The sequence below is a fragment of the Culex quinquefasciatus genome, chromosome 2 (assembly GCF_015732765.1).
Source record: "Culex quinquefasciatus strain JHB chromosome 2, VPISU_Cqui_1.0_pri_paternal, whole genome shotgun sequence".
NCBI lineage: Eukaryota > Metazoa > Arthropoda > Insecta > Diptera > Culicidae > Culex > Culex quinquefasciatus.
The window spans coordinates 179,580,610-179,594,389 of record NC_051862.1 but is presented as its reverse complement, the minus strand read 5'-3'; the positions used below and the strand labels follow the sequence as shown (position 1 = coordinate 179,594,389).

At 37.6% G+C, this 13,780-nt stretch overlaps 1 protein-coding gene across 2 annotated transcripts in view; it reads left to right on the top strand.

The window, feature by feature from the left end:
- Positions 1-4,328: 4,328 nt before the first annotated feature.
- LOC6036990 (prohormone-3) overlaps positions 4,329-13,780 on the top strand; it is a 66,886-nt gene continuing 57,434 nt past the window's right edge. For both annotated transcript variants that reach the window (XM_038252751.1, XM_038252750.1), the window contains exon 1: positions 4,329-5,061. The gene's annotated coding sequence lies outside the window, so the exon portion shown is untranslated. The remainder of the gene's footprint in view (positions 5,062-13,780) is intronic.

Sequence of the window (13,780 nt, the reverse complement as noted above, 5' to 3'; positions counted from 1 at the left end):
GTAAAACGCTCCTACTTCTAACAGTTTGCTCTCAGCAGCAGCAACTTAGTATTCCCCGGGAAATGGGTGGGAACAGGGTACATTGAAAACAGGAGCTGGAAACGACATTTGAATTTTCCGTACGTGCCATTGGGATCGCAGCCTTTGGCATGCAAAATGAGCCGCTAGAGAATGTGTTTCTAATCGGAATCCGGCCACACAAACATCAAGAGAGTTCTGCGAAAATTGTCATAAAAATATGTTCAAACAGTGCTTTTTAAAAGATTACATTTTCCTTATTTATTGATATAAAAGAATTATCAACTATAAACTTAACACGTAGGCAGGCAATGAAATTTCCGATTTTTAGGCAGTTTTACGGTGAACAGAAACATGTAACCCTCAACTCGATACCGATACACAAACTATCGTATACGCACACGAACACACATGTGCACCCACGTACACTCGCGATGTGGGCAATGACGATGTCTATGCTGTTCAAGTGTTGCGATTCGAGGAAAACTCCCACGCGGGATGAGCACGGAAAAATCACTGGAAAATGGCATTGTTAGGGTGGATCAAATGAGTCAAAATGTGATAAATTTTTCAATAAATTATTTTTCTAAAAAAAAGCTCAATAAATATCTTCAAAACATAGGAGCTCAAAAATTAATAAAAAATCTTTAAGAACCACCCCAACAACCAATTCTATGTAACCTTCCGAAAGGTACACCACTGTTGCTATCGCTCTGCTACCGGCAGACCCATCCCTTCCAGGGCTACAGATTGCGAGCAATCCCATGGATCAACCCCACATTTTGCCTAGTTCAATGCCACCCCCTCACTAGAACCTTCCCCCACCGTGATAAAGGTCAGGTTCACACCGTGCGCCCTGTTGTCAATAAGAAAAAATCGGGAACGGTCCTCGGTGGGACGGTTCTGGCTTCCACTTGGTCATCAAATCACGAGCTTTATGGATCGTAATCGAAAACGATTTTGGCGGTGGCCACCCACGCGCACTGATATCGTTTTGTATCCGTGTGTTGGAGATGGAATTTGTGGTGGAGATGGAATTTGTTACGTGGATTTTTTGTTTGGAATAGCATCGATGAAGTAATGTTATATTTCAGCAGAGAGAAAAAAAAGAATCTTCTTACCTTTTTTGCTGAAAATTTATTAACGTCATAAAAACATAAGTCTTCAACATCTGATGATTTTGACACTAAACAATACGTATAACTTTCTTAAAATTCATAAAATTCAGAAAAAAATATATTTCTGATAACCTTCAAAAAAGGGGCTCTAAACAAGAATTGTTCAAAAGTAATTTCCTTATAAATTTAAAAATAAATTTTACCCTCATCAAAAATACAACAAAACCCTGAAAAAATAAATCAGTGTAATGAACTAATACAGGGGTGCTCAAAGCTTTTGAATGCCGGGCCAAATTTTAAGCTCAAAGAGTTTGCAGGCCAATTGTACAAAATATATTATTTAAAAATTTAACTAGGTTATTTTTTATTTAAAATACAAAATAGATCCATTTTTTCAAAATATCAAAATAGAAGTTTTTAATAAAATAGATTGTTTTTTTGAAATTTTTGTTATTTTTTGAACATTTTCGTTATTTAAAAATAATAGAAAATAGAAAAGGACAGTTTCCCATAAGATTTATTGATTTTATTGTTTTAGATATTGGAAAATACTATTTAGTTGAATGTACTTGTGATTTCATAGAAATTTTGAAGTTTAATTTATTTTGAAGACATAAAATCTGAACAAATTATGCAACGGCGTAATTTTATCTTTAAATCATTTTCCAAAAATCGGGCCCTACGTAAATTTGTATGTGCAACGATAAAAAAAACATAATTAAAAACCGTTCCTGATCACTTTGTTTTCATTTTCATGCAAAAAATAAATTGACAAGACAACATTTTTTCGATTGATCAACTTTGGTCCCCTTGGAACGAGCTGTCCTACTTGACAGCTCTTTTTCTGTCAAGTTAACTTTTGCAGCCGTACAATCGTTGTACTTGTTTTATCGAGCGAGCTGTCCTTTGACAGCTCTCAAGAAAGGCCGCAAAGTTAATTTTTTTTAATTAAAATTTATATCTTTTGCAGCCGTACAAAGGGTCGTTGTACTCAGAAAAGTAAGTTTTATCGTATTGAACAATAATATCAGAAATTTAAGCTAATTTTAAGACCCAATTAAGCAATGATGGAAAATATTAAAAAAAAAATTAAATTGTTTTCAGCTGAATGCATTTAAATTTTTATTGAAAGTTTGAAGTTTTTTTGAAAAATATAGTTTGCTCTTATTTTTCGAATCGATGTTTATGGATGGGAGGGTTGGGGTGACAAAAGCTTAGTAAAATATTTGCAAAAGCCTCATTCCTCCATTTTTTGTTATGAAAAAATAACTCCAACTGTTATTAGGATGATCGGATTAGTTGTTAAAATAACATAAAATAATAACAAAGATTTGTTCGAAGAATAACTAAAACTGTTATTAGTCTGTTATTACAATAACAATCCAATAACAAAAAAATCATAACGACGAATAACAAATCTTGTTATAAATAACATAAAATATTATTGGCCTAGTATTCTCAAATATCAAAAAATGTTATTCCCAAGTTATTTCCGTCTGCTCGGGTGTGACCAATATTTTGCCTTGTTTTTCATCTGTTATGTATTTGGAATGTTTTCAAGTTTTTTTATTTGCAATATATATTCAATATATTTTTTAATGTAATTTTATTTGGGTTTCAACTTATTTAATTTAAAAAGCTTAAGGGTGTACAGCAACCAAGGAAGTTGTTGTCTTCTTATACAAAAAATTGTGAAACTTACGGAACCAATCCTGCAAAAATCTGATTGTAAAGATAGTCAAACTTTGTTGGGTAATTCTCCGCCAACTCACACAGCAGTTGCCCCGACCCCTCTTCGCTTTGAGTGAAACTTTGTCCTTTGTCACGAATCCAAGGTCCGTTTTTTGATATCTCGTTACGTAGGGCCAGTACGACCCCTTCCATTTTTGAACATGCGAAAAAAGAGGTGTTTTTAATTATTTTGAGCCTAAAACGGCGATGAGATAGAAATTTGGTGCCAAAGAGACTTTTATGTAAAACAAGCTTTACCCGACAAACTTCGTTCTGCCTTTTTCGTTTGTTGACGTTTTATCTTTTTTGCTTATTCAGCCTCCTTGCTTATTCAGCCTCCTGTGATCAAAATTCTTTCAATTTTTTTTTTTTTTTGATTTTACGTAACTTTTCCCAAACAATCTGCAGATTTTCCGGAATCGGTTCCAGATTGACCAAAGTGTCAATTAGTCAGCGTATAAACCTTCCTTGGGCTTATACGAACCCAACGCAACAAAAGCACCTCGATCCGACGCTCCGTATTGAACTGATTCGCGTTCGAACAAAACCGTCGAAATTTTTTATATATATAGAAGATTGTACGCCCGATTTGATGGCGTACTCAGAATTCCGAAAAACGTATTTTTCATCGAAAAAATACTAAAAAAAATTAAAACTCTGCCATTTTCCGTTACACGACTGTAAAAATTTTTGGAACATGTCATTTTATGAAAAATTTAATGTACTTTTCGAATCCACATTGACCCAGAAGGGTTATTTTTTCATTTAGAACAAAATTTTTTATTTTACAATTTCGTGTTTTTCTAACTTTGCCAGGTTATTTTTAGAGTGTAACAATGTTGTACAAAGTTGTAGAGCAGACAATTACAAAAAAATGATTTATAAACACAAGGGGTTTGCTTATAAACATCACGAGTTATCGCGATTTTACGAAAAAAAAGTAATTTCTTTTATTAACACATTAATAGATAAAATTACATTTAAAAGTGGTAAACTACACCTCAAAAATTTCAATTTGACGTCTTTTTATATATTTATGAAAATATTAACTTTTGTTGAAGTTTCTCTGAAATTTATATTTCACTTTTTTATGATTCTTTTCCAAAAAGAAAAAGTAATGCCTCTTAAAGTCAAGAAATATTTCAAAACAGTTCCTAAATTGATTGATCGTTGTTAATTTTTCAAGAGTTTTTTTTTTTTTGCTTGATCTAAACTGGCATCACTTTCAAAATCACAAGCGAACTCTTCGATGCCCCATAACGCTACGCATTCTTAATATTTCTCTCACTTTAACCTCTCAATACAAGCCAGCTGAGCGGGACCATTTCTCGCTCCCAACAAGCTTTCGTGAGCTTTTCTCTCTCTTCCTCACCACCGACGCCGATCCCTTTCGGAGCTTTTCATTCAGGACTCAGCTCGGGGCCAACCGAGCAATGTGGAGTATTTCTACCGCGGTTCGGAGCCTTCGGCCACAGTTCCCTTTCGACCGTGGAATAGAACGCAATCCGGAGCCAAACCTCCCGTCCAAGTCCTGTGTGCTGGTCCAAAGTGGCAAGTTGGCGCTCTCTCCCGCTCTCATCCGTTCGCTCCACCTCAAGTCCTGGGATATTACAAAAGTTCAACTTCGTGAGCAAAAGTTCGCGCCCGCAAGAAAGAGTCCTTCAACCTGCAAAAACGGTGGAGAAGGTCCTGCTCGTGAGCAGTTTGTGCACGGCCAGTAGTGAGCTGTTGTCCGTGGTGAGTGTTTGTTCGAAGAAGGAAAAGCTCCAGGATTTTCTTTGGATTTTTTCCCATAGGGGAAATTCAACGCTGAGCGTCCAAGTGTGTCAAATTGAGTGATATTTTCGGTGGTTAAATTGTGTGAAATTTAACAGCTTGAAGTTTCGGGCAAGTCTTTCGCAGCGAAACGAAATTTGGTGGGAAAATTTTCCACACAAAAGAGTGAAATCGAACCGCACGCGGAAAATTCCCGGGAAAACCGTAGCGCGGCTTGGTGTCACGGTATCAAGTGACGATAAGCGCCAAGAAGAGGTGTTTAGCAAGCAATTTCCTGCTCCAGTGTTCAAGTTTCGTCTGCTGACTGACTGACTGCCTTGTGAGCCGACAAAGGCATTCCTGGAGTTTGGTGAACTTTCGCGAGCCGCGAGCACAGCACAGCAGGTTGCACATCAATTTTTCAACAGTTCATAAACAGGTAATGTCAATCAACTGTGGCTGAGTGTGTCGGTGGGCTTTGTTTGTGTAAGCTCAGCTGGATCAGGGGGAATTAGGGTAACCAGAGGTTATTTCATAATAAAAAGAAAACTACAAATATTTTTTTTAATTATTGAAAAAGTCAACCCTGAATTGCAATCAACTGAAGTTCTTTCGGTTGATAGTAGCACTATAGCTAGTATGACCTGCCAGATCTGCTCTATCAAAATACCAGACAGCCCCACCAACTAAACCGGTAGAAAGAGGAAATGTGGCTGGTGAAACAACAGGAAGGCATATCAATGTCTCAATTATACGGTTCGATTTTCCGCTTTCACGCGTTAGTTTGCTCCCTATTTTTGGGAGCCTTTTTGTCTGATGGAATCGAGTTTTGGATTGGATGAGCTTTTTTCCGAGGAAATGATGATTGGAAATGAAAATGAAACTTTCCGGAAGCGGAAATATATAACTAATTTTATTCGATTATGTTTTGCTTTCCTCACTGAGGTAAGGCTATAATCCTGCTCGAAAAATAAACTTTTGAAAAATAGCTCGTAGACTTATATTCATGTGTACCTATCGACTCAGAATTAAAAACTGTCAGAGTTGAGAATCGGATGCTGGAATTTTGATGCCGGATCTCACTTATCTGTATGAATACAATATCCGGATTTATCATCCTACCTATCGTTGGATCAACAGATCTTTCAAACGAGTCTGAATATTGAAGTCTATGACCACTTAAGTGATATTTATGTACTTTTTTGATGTCGGATCTCACTTAAATGCATGTAAGCTATGTCCTGATCCATCATCCGACCCATCGTTGGTTAAGTAATCAAAAGACCGTTCCAATGAGTCCAAAACATTGTGTTCTGGCAACCCTGTCTCAATTGATGTCCACTTATGTGATATTTATGTACTTTTTTTAAGCCGGATCTCATTTAAATGTATGTAAACTATGTCCGGATCCATCATCGTTAGTAAGGTAATCAAAAGACCTTTCCAATGAGTCCAAAACATTGAAGATCTGGCAGCCCTGTCTCAAGTTATCACAACTTGAGTGATATTTTTTGAAGCTGGATCTCACTTATCTGTATGAAAACTATATCCGGATCTATCATCCAACCCATCGTTGGTTAGGTAATCGAAAGACCTTTCCAATGAATCCTAAATATTGAAGATCTGGCAACCCTGTCTCGAGATATGACAACTTAAGTGATACTTTTTTTTATCCACCGGCAGTCACGTACGTGTACTTTGTATACAGTTTGTAAGGGCACTTGTAAGAAAGGCGAAAACATGCGACATTCCGAAGGTTGCCTAAGCTTTGTCCGGATCCATCATCCGACCCATCTTTGGTTAGGTAATGAGTCTTTCCAATGAGTCTATAACATGGAGAATCTGGCAACCCTGTCTCAAGTTATGATCGCTTAAGTGATATTTGTGTATTTTTTTATTGAGAAATAGATGGAATTTGAGTCCAAACCCATCATAGCACCAAATGTTGGTAAAAAATTAGGAAGGCACCAACCACATAGGTGGATTAAGTTAGTTTTTAAGCTTTTTATCAGATTAATCCCTCAAAAAACGGAAAATTGTTTTTCTCTTTCACAAGCAGAATTTGAATATATATCATTATACAAGTTACAAGTTTGTTTAAATGTTTCGACCACCTAATTTTTTACCATTTTTTCTCAAATAAAATGTTAGGCAAAAATTATCTCAAACTGCAAGTTTTTTTTTCTGGAACGGTTTTTTAGATTTTACTGTTTGAGTGTTTTAAAATTTGGTTTATTGGACCTTTTAAAACAAACTCTAGAAATGAACTGTCAAAACTTTTGTTTTAATTCATACGTAATTTTATTATTGTAATCTCCAATCTCCAAATGTCCTTGAAAACATTCATAAATTAAACATCAAGAATTTCCCAATCCAATAATTACCCATTACCACCATAGCGTGCCTTCTCTAATTGGCACTAAATTGGCACCTGCACGATGTTCGTATTCAGCTCGAGCATTATCGGCCATATAAATCGAGAACTGTAAATAGCTTACCCTTAATTGGATGCAAAAATAAACGAAAAATGCATGGTTAAATGCTGAAGCGATATGACTTGATGTACTGTATAACTCACCTTTCGCCAGTATTTACGCTTATTTTTTCCAAAAAATTTAATTCAATAAGGTTATTTTTATTTTTTGGATTTCCAAGACATTAAGCAGTGAATGCGAATTGAAAAAGAAATAGATTAGAACTTTATTTTGTTAGAAAAAGACATTTACAAAATTTGGATGTTGAAGGTTAAACGTTGCAACGAGCCTAATATACTTGACGATCAGTTGCTCAAACCCCAGTAATAAACCAGCATATAAAAATCAAAACTCCTCCAATCTAGTACAAGTGCGACACCATGAACTGGCTACTCGCAGTCGCTATTCTAGCTTTACTTCTACCACTGCTCACGACAGCTGCCCCCTGTTGCAGCTGCTGTTGCTGCTGCTGCGGAGAGGGCAGTACTTCTACTTCCACTTCCAGGTCCGAACCGGTGGAATCGGCCGGTCGTCAGCGAAGTGCGTTTGGTTGGGTAAAGGATATCGGGAAATTTTTCTCCAAGGGTGGCGGAAAAACGGTAAAAAAAGGTACCAAAATGGGGGGTGGACTTGTGTCTGATATGGCCTTGGAGGGCATTCAGTCGGCGATTGCGGGAAAGGGTGAAGGAGAAAAGAAATAATAAAAAGTGAAACTATTTTACAATTCCACGAATGAAAATCTTTTTTGCAAGGTGTGACCGTTTCCTTTTATCTCAATGCTGGCATTTGGATTTTTTTCTCCTACGGTATTTTGAGTACCGTCATCTGGGGTGAATCGGGACTACAGGCTGAATAGGAACAGTAGTTTTCAGAGCACTTAAAAGCTTGAAATTTGGAAAACGATGCACTACTTTAGATGTTCTGTGTCTATTCTATCTGAAACTAATCAAAAATATCTAAAACAGCTGTCCAAATTCGCCCTAGATTTAGTTGTACGACCAACTTTTATATTTTGGATTTGTTGGTTGTAAAAGGTTGAATCCATCAATCCAAATAAATGGGTTATTTAATTTTAGGTGGATTTTTCAACTATCCCAACTTTTGTTTTACAAAAAACTTTACTTTTCAAACAAACCACAATCATGTTTTATGTTTTTCTTATTTTAATTTCTGGAATTTTAATTTGCATTTATTTTGTTTAGTTTATTTTTTTTTCTGATAGTATTTGGCTCATTTAACCACCTGCTATCAGGTGGTAATTGTCTATATAGTTTTTTCATGTTTATACAGCCACTTTTTCAATTGTTTTTAATGTTGTTAACATTCTTTACTAAAGAATGATATCATTATCATTTAAATTTTAAAAAAATGCGTAGAGTCAGAGACAACACAAAAATTAATTCATACTTATATTTACATAAACTATAAAAATGTTAGAAAAAAAGCCAAAGTTGACCCCAGAAAGCAAAATACATTTTTTAAAACATTACAACACTAAAATTTTCAAAAAAAAAAAGGGTTTTCTTTGCAATGCCTTTTTAAGACCTAAAATTGCACAGCAAAAAATCCGATGGTAAAATCGCATGAAAAAGCATGCACATCACCTTTGTGAACAAAAACATGTAATATTGTATGAGGAAACGTGTACACAAAAAGCATATAAGAAAGAAACCCACCGTCTTGTAATAGATGTGTTCAACGCCAATCTAGCAATATTTTTCCCGTACGCCGTATACTGTTTTAACAGTACACGATGCATGGGGAACTTACAGCTACATCAGTGTTGATCCAGACAACAAATCGCCGAGATAGCCGAGAGGGTTGGGGCGCGGACTTGGTAATCTGAATACGACTCTCACCGGATTGATGTTGTTTTTGAGGTGGGCAAAATATGTTTTTCCGTGCATGCTTTTTGTGTACAAGTTTTCTCATACAATATTACATGCTTTTGCTCACAAAGGTGATGTGCATGCTTTTGCATGCGTTTTTATTTAGATTTTTTAAAGTTTACAAATTTACCGACAAAATTAATACATTGTTTCATTTATCGGATATGAAAAAAACAGCTATTCGACGTTCAGCAGTACTTCAAAAGTTTTGCTAAAAATTTATTTTGGCTTAAGTTCGGAAGATTGTAAAGATGGCTTGTATATATTTTTAGAAGGTATTTGAAAGACCTTGCAAATGAGCCTAAAACATCGAAGATCAGATAACCCTATCAAAAGTTATAAGCCCTTATGTGTTTTTACACACTTTTTGAGGCAGGATAATTGCGAACGAAGCTTAAGATAAATTTTATGTCTTGGAACACAGCAGTTTTTACAAAATTTCTAAAATCACGCATTTGTATATCATTAAAGCAGTTTTCAGAGTCTAAGAAATAGTTGTGAAATTTTGATTTTTGTGATTTGCATGTTGAAAAAAATCTTTTTTGTCATGAAAAACTACATGATGATGGGAGCACTGGTGAGGGGAGTCGGCAGAGGTGTTGCAATGTGACTGAGAACTACTTAAATAAAACTCAATCATAAAGTTCCTTTATATTTGTAATCGAAAAGTTTCTCAATAATCAAACATTTTCCAAACCTTTGCTCCACACACCTTCTCCTCTTAATCAACAGATTATTGAATATTCACCTGAAAACTCCCCCCAGCAGTTTTCCTCCTAATTTACGACCCGCCGTTAATTCCGCCAACTTTTCCGATTTAATCAGAGCGCGTAAATCACGAACATCGTTTTCCAGCAAAAAAAAGAACGAGCAAGAAACAGCTGAGGCGTGCTAAATTACGTAAATGAAATCGATTTGGCCAAAAACGACACCCACAATCACACACACACCCTCGCGCGGACGAATTTCGCCATTTCAGGCGGGCACACACATAAGGATAACGTGATTCCAGGACCTTGGCGATGGTCCTGGAATCGTGAACTTGGACCAACAACTTTATTCACGTACTAAGACTGGGTGGATGTTTTATGTGGTTGTGGCGTGTAGCTTAAACAAATGGGCCATCGAATGAAACTCGGTCGTAAATTGGAGCGTTTATGGGAGCATATGCGACAAAATTGACAAATTTAGTGACTGTTGCTGGAATTTTGACGTACTATTTAGTTTTAAACTGAATAATTCTGATTAATCAATCGATTTGATTTTGACAACGATAAAAAGTTAATACAATTTGATTTTATTTAGTTATTAATTGAAAAAAAATCTAAAAAGCTTGCAACCGTTTGATAATAATATTTATATTTTTGTAAAAAATCAATTTTCCTCTCATTGTTGACTTATTTTAAATCACTAACTTAACCTTGAAGTTTGAACTTGATGCGATTTTTCATTGAAGTTTCATCTTTGAATCCCTGAAATTGATTAAAAACAATCATTTTATATTCACTTGCTGAGTTGTTTTTCCTTTCTTACCATGCTAAGGCTTCCCCCTTTTAGCAGTTCAGGTAAGTCTTCAGGTAAGCCTATGAATATGATAAATTGAAGTTAGCTGATAAACTTTGTGGGTAAGCTGCAGTGAAAATTCAATTATCAGTATGGAAAATACTCAGTGGTTTCATCTTGTTCTGCTTCGGTTTCACCTTCTACTCCTTCTGCTACTTCTTCTCCTCCTTCTGCTACTTCTTCTGCAACTTCTCCACCTTCTGTCACTCCTTCTTCTCCTCCTTCTGCTCCACCTTCCCCTTCTTCTGCAGCTCCTCCTTCTCCCCCAGCATTCAATGCTTTTTCCACCTCATTTTTCGCGAGTTCCGTATCAGCAAATTCCGCGGCAAATTTGGCAGCAACATCACCAATTTGTTTGCCACCTTGTTTGATCGCCTTTGCGCTACCTTTGATGCCCTTCTTGGCTCCTCCTCCGAGGAGGAATTTGCCCGCCTTTAGCAGCCATCCAAAGGCACTTCGCTGGCGACCGGCCGAGTCCACCGGACCGGAAACGGAACCGGAGTCTTCTTCTCCTCCGCAGCAGCAGCAACAACAGGGGGCAGCAGTCGTGAAAAGTGGCAACACCGATGCTAGAATGGTGACTGCCAGTATCCAGTTCATCGTGAGGGGGTACTAGTTACGGATTTGTGAAGCTTTTAATTTTATACACAGAACTATAATACTTGAGCTGAAGAACAGCTGATCGTAAAAATTACTTTTGAATTTGAAGCGTGTTAAGAGAAGGTTAACCCTCAAATGTCAAAATAAAAAAAAACCAATTAAAATAATGTTTTGGAATCTATAAAACTACATTTGAAAAAAAAAACTTGTTTAATACATGGAGGTCTTGCTTAACATAATTCATGCCTCCTCACTCTTCCTAAATATTTGATGGTCATAGGTTGAAGAAAAACGACTGAATCTTTTTTTTTAATTTATTTATTTGAAAATCCATTAAGAATAGTTGAGAATCCAGTACAAATCTCCTGAAATAAACCTTAACTAGAATCTCCAATCAAAACAAACAACCCTGCGATTGATGGGCGCCAGTAATGTTCACCTGTTCGGATCATATTTACCTCTCATTAGTGGCATGTTAGTTGCAGAGCAGCAAGGTGTTCTCCACCAACATTCGCCCCAGTCACTGTGTGTTTCCTCATTAGTGCAAAACAATCTTCCCCGTTGGCAAAGCACGATGGGATCGAGTTCTGCTATCCGTTGGCTATTATTACTGACGAAAGTTTCGCTCATCCTGGCACGACCTATTCCGGATAACGACGGTGGAGGATGTTGTTGCTGTTATGATTACGAAGACTACCCGGATGAGGACGACAACGGTCAAATAGCTGTTACTGCTGCTGCTGTTGCTGCTGGTGGTGGTGAAGCTGCCGGGCCCGGTCACCGATGATGGGAGCACTCGTGAGGAGTCGGCAGAGGTGTTTCAATGGGACTGAGAACTACGGATGATATAATAAAGGAGTACGATGCGATGCTCAAGGGCAAAACACCTCCGGAGAAATCGTGGTTAAGAAAAATGATGGAGTTTATCCTACCACCGTTTATGCCGGAAGAGTTTTATGAAAGAATAGACGCAGGAAAATAAGTAGAAAAAAGTTGAATAAATGATATTTTCTTGAAATCTTAATCAATTCCCTGTCAAAGCTTGAATCACACAACGTGTCATCAAAGGAAAACTTTCAGACAAATGCAATCCCAACGACCGGGGTACGTGCTGTCTGGCAGTCGAGCTAATCCAGCTTACCGCTAACACCCAAACTTCTGTCTGGTGCGACCATTCTGGCAGCCATTCCACCCTGCATGGGAAACAACTCGCCAAAAGAAAAGGGACATTGCATGTTCCAGACCACTAAGTCCGGCCATTTGGACGAATCCAAAGTTTCACGTTGACCCAGTGTCCGGCCTGGATTACCTGCTAAACCCATAAACACTGAACTAAATTAAAAATCCTTCCTTCTAACCTAACTCAGGCTAGAAGCATGATTTTTCCAGCCCGAACGAAAAAGTGGATTATATTTTACATTTTCCGCCACCAGCAAACCCCGTCCTGCCGTGTCATGGAGTGTATGTGACTAAATGGTGTGTATTACAGCGTCCATGTTGTACACGTGTACCGTACCACGTCGTGTGCGTCTATATGTAAATGAGATAGTCGTTCCGAAAACAACGCCAACGAAAAACGACCTGGGTCTGGAATTACTCTGTCATGAAGAAATTCTATGCGAAAAAGTATAACTAGCTGAACTTTCCGAAAAAAATACTTGCAAAAGCGTTAGAATGAGTTTAAGGGATTAAAACATTGAACAACCGGTCAAAAATGGTCTTCAAAAACCTCTTCGAAATATTCTGATAACTCATAAAGAATACATGCAAACCTCTTATGCAAGGGTCTTGATTTTCAGTTCAAAGATCAGAAACCACTCGCTCATCACCGAACGAATCATTGCCGACTGGAGCGCGCAACAATTCGCGAGCGAACACGACACGCTGGCTGTCAGCGGCTTGCTCAACCGCTTCACTCAGCGAAACAAATACTTTGTGAGTTTCTTTTCCCTCCGTCCGTCAACCCGAGTCACACACGAATATGCTCAGAGAGGAGAGCCTAAAAATATCAACGCGGCGCTCACTTGACCTGCACTACAACAGTTTGCAGTAAATTAGAATTTGTCATGGTGAAAATTGCTGCCAAATGTGTCTTTGATGTTTTGTGAACAACAAAATTGCAAAATATTTTTGATATCATTGATTATAAGCAATTTCTTAAATGATCAAAGCAAAACCGATCCCAAACTATTTTCAGTCAGCTTTGAGCGACTTAACGAAATCGGTCTCTCTGTACCATTCGCTCTCCTACCCGATTGGAGTGAGAGGGAGAGCAAAGAGAGAGTGTTCAGTAGCGATTGGTGTGGAAGTGACAAACGCTAGATTTGTGCTTGCGAGCGACTGAGTCTTTTTGTTGGAAATTTGTTGTTCTTATTGAAAATTACCTCTCTGCGTGATTCCTTTGTGGAACACCAATCAGTGAGGTACTCCTGGATATTAGCTCCTGAAAAGTGCTTAAAAAGTGCAAAAATGCCTCACGGCAAGAAAAAGAGGCGGTCCTCACCAGCAGGATCGGCAGATTTGAAAAAGCTAAAGAATGCCGAAGCGCTACCTGCAAAGCCAGGCAGTTTGAGCAAGGACGCTCAAAATTGTCTGGAAACCAGTTCGCTACCCTCCCTGTGGACGTGAGCGA